Below are 7588 nucleotides of genomic sequence, written 5' to 3' on the forward strand. Positions count from 1 at the left end.
TTTAGCAAATTACAATTAAGGGCTTTTGTAAGGGTAATTATTTTTGTCATTAAGGGTAATTTAGGGTGTTTGGTGGTATGTTTTATTCTTAGTTAGGTAGTTGATGTGGGTAGTTTGATGTATTTACAAAAGAATAATAAAGATAAGAAATTCACAATATATTTTTAAAAATATACGAATTCAATCAATATATATGCAATTGCAATAAAGAATTCAATTAATATATTTGCAATTGCAGTAAAGAATTCAATATGTAAGAAATTTGCGTCCAATAGAATTTGAACTTATACCAAAGGTTTAGAAAGACCTCTGTCCTATCCATTATACAATGGATGCTTTTATTTTTTTCTTTCATTTTTTACGAAATTTTTTTTACGAAAAAAAATCTAAAAAATCTCTATCTATCTATCTATAAAATCTCTATACACACCCACAGTGGACAATGTCAATTATAATCGTGGTGAAACTTATGAAGGTTATCTCTTACTATTTTATGTGACAGGTAATTGTGGTAATGGTGGGGTGTTTCCCTTCAACACCCAAAAAACTTGCAATGACCATTGCATGTTCCCTCTCTGGAGCTGTTGTTTTATCTGTTGGGATGCACCTTTCTTATGTCAATGTTGAACCCCAACGAGCCCAAACCATGGCTCGCGATAAGTTTGTCTTACATACGCTGAGAAAGAAGTATGGCTACATTCCTCCATCAAGGCCCAAAGTATGGCTCGCGATGATTCCCAAAAAGAAAATACCTGAATGAGACTTTGGGATTAAATGTTACATATGGGGGTGCTGTTGATTGCTGAAAGCTTTGGTTTTCATTCTTGCTCTTTTGACTTATTGATTTCTTAAAAGAGTGAACGAGGAATAAATGGTTGATGCTAATATTCACAAGCATAATTTAAATGTTCGTAGTGTTACCTTCATGTGAGTTTCTGCAATGGGCATAGTTGCACTCTTATCAAATGTGTGTTAAGGTTGCAGTCTGTTTTAAGGATATTTTAGTTGATAATCAAATAGTTGCAATGGTATTGGAGGCATCAAATCGACAGTGTTTGATCGAACTTTTCTAATTAGATATCTCTAATGCCTCTATTTTATTTCGGTTGAACTTCAACTTATCAAGGCCTTTCAGTGTTAGTGTTTGTATTTGAATGGAGAAAATTATTAATGTTTAGCTCAAAAATCAAATTTCTTTGTTACTTCATGATGGAAGTTACGTTATTCCTTTCTTCATGGTAAAAAAGTTACCTTATTCCTTTGTTACTTAATGATAGAATTTGTCTTATTCCTTTGCTATTTAATGATAGAAGTTACCTTATTCCTTTCTTCATGATAGAAGTTACCTTGCTCCAAAGTTATATTATTCCCTTGTTATATAAAAATAGAAATTATGCAAACAAAGTCTCAAGCAAAACAAACCGTGTAGTCTTTACATAACAAAACATAAAAAATCAGGGCTAAACTCAAATGGCGGAAATGGCGGTGTCTTTAGTTGTTGACCAACTACTCCCATTATTAAGGGAAGAAGCCAAACTGTTGAGCGGTGTTCACAAGGACTTTGAAGACATTAAAGATGAACTCGAGAGCATTCAAGCATTCCTTAAGGATGCTGATGAAAGAGCCGCAACCGCAACAACTTAAGGAGACAACATTGATGAAGGAGTCAAAACTTGGGTGAAACAAGTTAGGGAAGCGGCTTTTCGCATTGAAGATATCATGGATGATTATTTGATCCAAGTGGCACAGCAGGCTCGTGTTGCAGGATGTGTAGCTTTATTCCATAAGATCAGAACTATAATCCCTCGTCATCAAATAGCGTCTGAAATTCATGACGTTAAGTCATATATTCGCGGGATCAAGGAAAGAAGTGAAAGATTTGGCTTCAAACTTTCTTTAGAACAACGATCAAGCAGTTCTAGAGATAGCCGAAATTCCAAATGGTACGACCCTCGAGAGGCTGCTCTTTACATTGAAGAATGTGAAGTTGTAGGCTTTGAAGTGCCAAGAAAACAATTGATTGATTGGATGGTAAAGGGAAGAGATGAGCGCACTGTCATATCTGTGGTAGGAATGGGAGGACAGGGAAAAACCACTCTTGCCAAGAAGGTTTTTGACAGTAACGAAGTCATCAGACACTTCGATTGTCGTGTATGGATAGCAGTCTCTCAATCATATAATGTTGAAGAGTTGCTGAGGGACATGTTGATAAAGTCTTACAAAGAAAAACGAGACAATGCTACTAGGAATCTTTCTCAAATGAATCGAGGGTCTTTGATTGAAGAAGTGAGAAAGTACTTGCAGCAAAAAAGGTACGTTATCGTGTTTGATGATGTTTGGAATGTACATTTTTGGGATGATATTGAATTTGCTTTAATTGATGATAAAAATGGTAGTAAGATATTGATAACAACAAGGAACCTAGATGTTGTGGTGTCTTGTAAAAGATCTTCTTTAGTTGAAGTGCTTGAATTGCAACCTTTAACTAAAGAACAATCTTTGGAGTTGTTCAATAAGAAGGTGTTCAGATTTGACTATGGTGGGTGTTGTCCTAAAGAGCTTCAGGATATAGCTTATGAAATTGTTGAAAGATGCAAGGGATTACCATTGGCAATTGTTTCCATTGGCGGTCTTTTGTCTTCAAGAGAGAAAAATGTGTTTGTGTGGCAGAAATTTAGAGAAAACTTAAGTCTGGACCTAAAGAAAGATACACATTTAATTGGGATAAGAAAAATTTTAAGTTAAGTTTTGATGATTTGCCTTACTATCTTAAGTCATGTTTGTTGTATTTTGGAATATATCCTGAAGATTTTGAAGTTAAAGCCAAGAGAGTGATTCGACAATGGATAGCCGAAGGGTTTGTGAAGGAGGAAAAGGGAAAGACTTTGGAAGAAGTTGCAGAAGGATATTTAATAGAGTTGATCCATAGAAGTTTGGTGCAAGTATCTTTGCTAAGAATTGATGGTAAAGTTAAATTTTGTCGTGTTCATGATCTAATACGAGATATGATCCTTGAAAAAAATGAAGATTTAAATTTTTGCAAGTATATTAGTGATAATGGACAATCAATCTTAAGTGGAAAAACTCGACGCTTATTTGTAACAACGACCAATTTTTATAATGTAGTTCCGCGTACTGAAAGGTCGCATGTTCGGTCATTATTTATTTTTGGTGAATCAACTTCGTCCTCTTTAGGGAGAATCCCTACAAAATTCAGGTTATTGAAGGTTCTTGATTATGATTGTTTGGAAATATCCCGTCTTCCACGTAAGGTTGGAAGTTTGATCCATTTGAAGTATTTAAGGTTCAATTTTTTTGGGGACTTTAAAATCCCAAAATCCATTGGCATGCTCCAGAACCTAGAAACCTTAGAAGTATGGACTGGAGATACCCTTCAGTTGCCGAAAGAGATTAGCAAGCTTAGAAAGCTAAGACATCTTATCAGCAATGAGATTTCTTTGATTGAACTAAAGAATGGTATTGGAGAGATGACATCCCTACAAATGCTTCGTAATGTTGATTTAAATATGGATGGAGCTGCAGAGGTGATTAAAGAGTTAGGAAAGCTGAAACAGATCAAGGATTTGGGGTTGTCTGATTTTCGTGAGGAATATGGAAGCATTATATCATCTTCAATCAATGAAATGCAACACTTGGAGAAACTACATGTTCAATTTGACATTGGAAGTAATAAATCCATGGATTTGGATTTGATTTCTCCGCCAACTATGCTTCAAAAACTTACACTACTTGGGAGGTTAGATAAGCTGCCAGAGTGGATTCCAGAGCTTCAGAATCTTGTTGTGTTGACGTTGAGGTGGTCATGTTTAAATAAAGATCCAATGCATTCACTAAAATCTTTGCAGCAATTGTTGACCCTCTCTGTATACCACCATGCTTATGATGGTCTATGTTTGCATTTTGAAGATGGATGGTTTCAGAAACTAAAGGAACTGCATATTGGTTATTCAAATAATTTGAGAGATATTATAATCGAAAAAGGAGCACTTCCTTCTCTGAAAAAACTTTGGTTAGACGAACTCCCCTCATTGAAGAATATACCCATTGGCATCCAACACTTAGAGAAGCTTGAAGTTCTATCTATTTTGGGAATGGAAGAAGAATTTATACTAAGTATTTCTACTGAAGATTGGAATTGGATGATGGAGCATGTTCCCACTGTAGAAATTACTAACCGTGATGGAAGGGTTATTCCAAACTCAAGGAGATAGAAAGCATGATTTATCATACTCGATGAGAAAAAAAAAAGGTCTGCTTTTTCTTCCTTATACATTTTTTGTACTAATGTTTTCCATAGGCATGAGTATAATTATTGTTCACTCATCCAAATAGGAGCTTTCTTTTCTTCTGTTATACGATTTATTATTTTCTCGCAGTAGATAGTGATAATTTGCTGTGATTTGGTAGGTGTTGGACTTCGACTTCGACTGCAACTTCAAATGCAATGGCAATTCAAATTCTCCAGAGACTTTTACTGCATCACTTTGGGACGTTTGTTGTTCCTCAATAAAAAATTATAGGATTAACCTGTTTTTTTTTTAATAATAAGACTGGTATATGAAATCTTTAAAGAAGCATGTTGTGTATATGAGACTTCAAGCTTAATGATTGTTGCAAGATATTCTGCTTGTGATTCAAGATTTCAATTGTATGTGATTTACTCCTTCGTTTTAAAATTAGTGTCGTTTAAAGTTGTTGCACACAAATTCAAAAATACAATAAAGTAGTTATGCGTGGAAGAAAATGTCCAAGAATAGCAATACTTCATTAGAAATAGTTAAAGGTTGTGTACATTTTTTTTTTTTTAATAAGCAATTTGTATCTAGCGGGTTTCGAACCTGAGATCTTGAGAGGAGCACACTCTCAGGACCCAAGCGTTTCACCGCTAGATCATTGTGACGTAAATTTAATAATAATAATCGAGAAAGATGTATTCAGAACTTACTGATAATGCATCCAGAACTTGAATTCTGAATTAGGCAAGATTCAGTGAAGACACTTATTTATAGCAGAAAGCTTTTAGCACAGCAATTTTATATCTAGTTGCAGAAGAAAGCCAACCATAATTTGGATATCTGCAGTGAAAAAGAATTGTCTAAACTTTTTCAAATTACTAGATATATTTATATGTTTTTCAATACTCTTGTCGATAGTAGCCCCTCCTCCGTTCACTTTTGAAGGAAAAATTTGTTAGATAGAAATAATAAAAAAGTTGAGTATTATAAAAAAAAAATATTAGTAGAAGACTCACGGGTAAGTCAAATTTTAAGATGAATAATGTACTACAAATGCAAAAAAAAAAAAATATAAAAATTCAAATGAGAAATGTTAATTTAAGATTAACAAAATATAATATAGATGAAATGAGTCTATATATAGTAGTCAGGTAAAAAAAGAACATGAAAATGCAATAGTCATTTGTATCTTAGTTAATTCGATAAGGCTAATTTGTTGGTAATATATAGGGATGGCAATGGGCAGGGTACTATAGTATCCGTTCTCATACCCACGGTTTAAAAAAATCCCCGCACCCGAGCCCAAACCCGCGTGGGTATCAATATTCATGCTCGTACCCGTATCCTGTGAGTACTTCAATGCCCATACCCGTGTCCGTTTACCCGCATTTATAGTAAAATTAAATCATTTAATTACAAAATATCATATAATTTAAGTCTTTTTAACAATATTAAAAAAATTATGTATGTTATTGTTGAGTTAAGAAACAAATAAACACTTTTATTAAAATGTATAATGATTTAATACGATATATTTTAAAAAAAATTAGAATCATGCATTTTTTATATAATAATATAAATGACATTATAGAAATATGTAGTGCGGGTATGGGGCGGGGTGGGTAGTAAGGTACTCATGCCCGCACCCATACCCGCATATTTTAATGGGTAATTACCCGTGCCCATACCCATTTTTGCGGGTATTTACCCTACCCGATGTGGGTATTTTTGTGGGTACCCAATGGGGATGGACTAAATTGGCATCCCTAGTAATATACCATTGTTATTATAAAATTACTAATAACTGAAAATATTTAAAAAGAAATTTTTATCAAATCACCAACATGATAAATTTAATAAGTCTAATAAGTACAAATATTTACAAATATGACTAATAACTATAAATATTTACAAATATCATTGATGATTATTGTAAGTTTAAGAGTGCGCCTAAGAGGGGGGGTGAATTAGGTTTTCAAAAATAATCAGTTTTATGAGAATACTTCTAACAATTTTTGGTTAAGTGTTTGAAGGTTTTTGAATGGTTCTTTTCTTTTCTTGGTAATAGAGATGAAAGCGGTAAAAATGCGGAAAAGTAAAGAACACAACGATGTATACTGGTTCCCCTCACAATCCGAGAGTACTCTAGTCCCCTTTCAAACACGAAAGAGATTTCACTATTGTTAGATATTTGTACAAGCCTAATCCCAAGACTCCTCCTACAATCTTCTAACAAAACCACCAAGAACAATCCTCTTGGATTTTTCACTAAGACCACTTATGAGAACAATCCTCTCAAAGTGCCTAACTTGTTTCCAACAATCCTGGACAACAAGATTTTAACCACCAAGAACAATCCTCTTGGATTTACCAACTTGATTATGAGAACAATCCTCTCACTAATCAAAAACCCTTTCTTCCAACAATCCTGGATAGCAAGTCAATAATAACCAAATATATTTGAGTAGAAATGTTGATGAACATATATCAATCACTAGGATTGATCCTCTCTTTCAAGCAAGACAATTTACAATGATATAATAATGCTCAATGTATATGAGTGTATGAGAATATTTTTCTGAAATGATATGTAGTAATGCAGAAAATTTTTCTCAATGAAAGTTTATGAATGATGAACACTTTGTTTGAAAATATTGTGAGAATAAGGCTTGTAAATTGTATGAAAGGGGTGAGATTTAAATCTGAAGTTTATGGTATTTATATAGGTATTTACACCCTTTAGAAAGAGTATAAAATGATCAAACAATGCAATGTTTAAGGTTTGAAAAGATATTCACGTTTGAACATGAAGCAAAGTGAAACAAGGCAATGGTTCAGCAGGTAATCTGTAACATCCCGATTTTTATTAATATTTTATTAATTATATTAGTAATTATATTATTTGGTGTTTTTAATAATTATTTGCTTAATTTAGTCATTTCTGATGTTTATTGAAATTTTCGCGTTTCGGGACAATTTAGTCGGTACTAGTTCGGGATAGCGGATCAATATTTAATCGAAAATTTTAATATTTTTAGTATTAGAAATATTAATGAGTTAATATTTAGCGTTTTGGGAATTTTTTGAATAACTAAGATTAGACCGGAAATATGAGACTTTGAGTTATTAGAGGATTTTATCCGTATTTATTTTATTTTATTATATTATTTTATTTTACTTGGTGTGTTAAATAATTATTTATTTGTTATGAGATATAATAATTAATTGAATTAATTAACTTTGTGTGTATTGGTGTTTATTTAGTTTATTGAACTAAAATAGATATATTAAGAGATTATATTCAATTGGGCCTATTTATTAGAGTTAGAAGT

At 32.9% G+C, this 7588-nt stretch overlaps 1 pseudogene; it reads left to right on the plus strand.

Moving 5' to 3' along the window:
* Positions 1-1470: 1470 nt before the first annotated feature.
* On the plus strand, positions 1471-4351 carry LOC131656539 (disease resistance protein RPM1-like; annotated as a pseudogene).
* The last annotated feature ends 3237 nt before the right edge of the window (positions 4352-7588 follow it).

This window comes from Vicia villosa, linkage group LG3 (assembly GCF_029867415.1).
Source record: "Vicia villosa cultivar HV-30 ecotype Madison, WI linkage group LG3, Vvil1.0, whole genome shotgun sequence".
Lineage (NCBI taxonomy): Eukaryota > Viridiplantae > Streptophyta > Magnoliopsida > Fabales > Fabaceae > Vicia > Vicia villosa.